This window comes from Sinocyclocheilus rhinocerous, unplaced genomic scaffold (genome assembly GCF_001515625.1).
Source record: "Sinocyclocheilus rhinocerous isolate Xijiao unplaced genomic scaffold, SAMN03320098_v1.1 scaffold1724, whole genome shotgun sequence".
In the NCBI taxonomy this organism is placed as follows: domain Eukaryota; kingdom Metazoa; phylum Chordata; class Actinopteri; order Cypriniformes; family Cyprinidae; genus Sinocyclocheilus; species Sinocyclocheilus rhinocerous.
This window is the reverse complement of record NW_015626034.1, coordinates 524,070-524,513: the sequence shown is the minus strand read 5'-3', so window position 1 is coordinate 524,513 and position 444 is coordinate 524,070.

Genomic DNA, 444 nt, shown 5'->3' with positions numbered 1-444 from the left:
TAGACCACAAATGCACAGTATATGTTGTCTTGTTTCATATTGTTACAGTGGAATAGAAAAGGGGAAAACAATTAGGAAAAAGAAAGCTCTTTGTGGATATTCTTGTTATACTCATTAAAATACCAAGCATTACGTTATTCTCCTGACATCTGAATATGAATCATGAAGGAAAATGTACATCTCATTCCGTCAAATTGACGGATACAGATTATTTGTAATGCAACCTTATTATTTGAAATGGTTGTTTTGGTCTTTTTGAGTGGTATTTCCCCAAACCAGAAGTGCCTCCCATAATTTAAAACTCAGTACACGTTTGTTTTTTGTTTTTTTTTGTATTTTGCAGAATGCTGTTTAAAGCTTCAGACAGTCACGTTGTATAAACCCTAACAATTTTTTGTTTGTTTGTAGCATGAAGTTGTGAGTTCCAGTTTGATGTTATTTCAG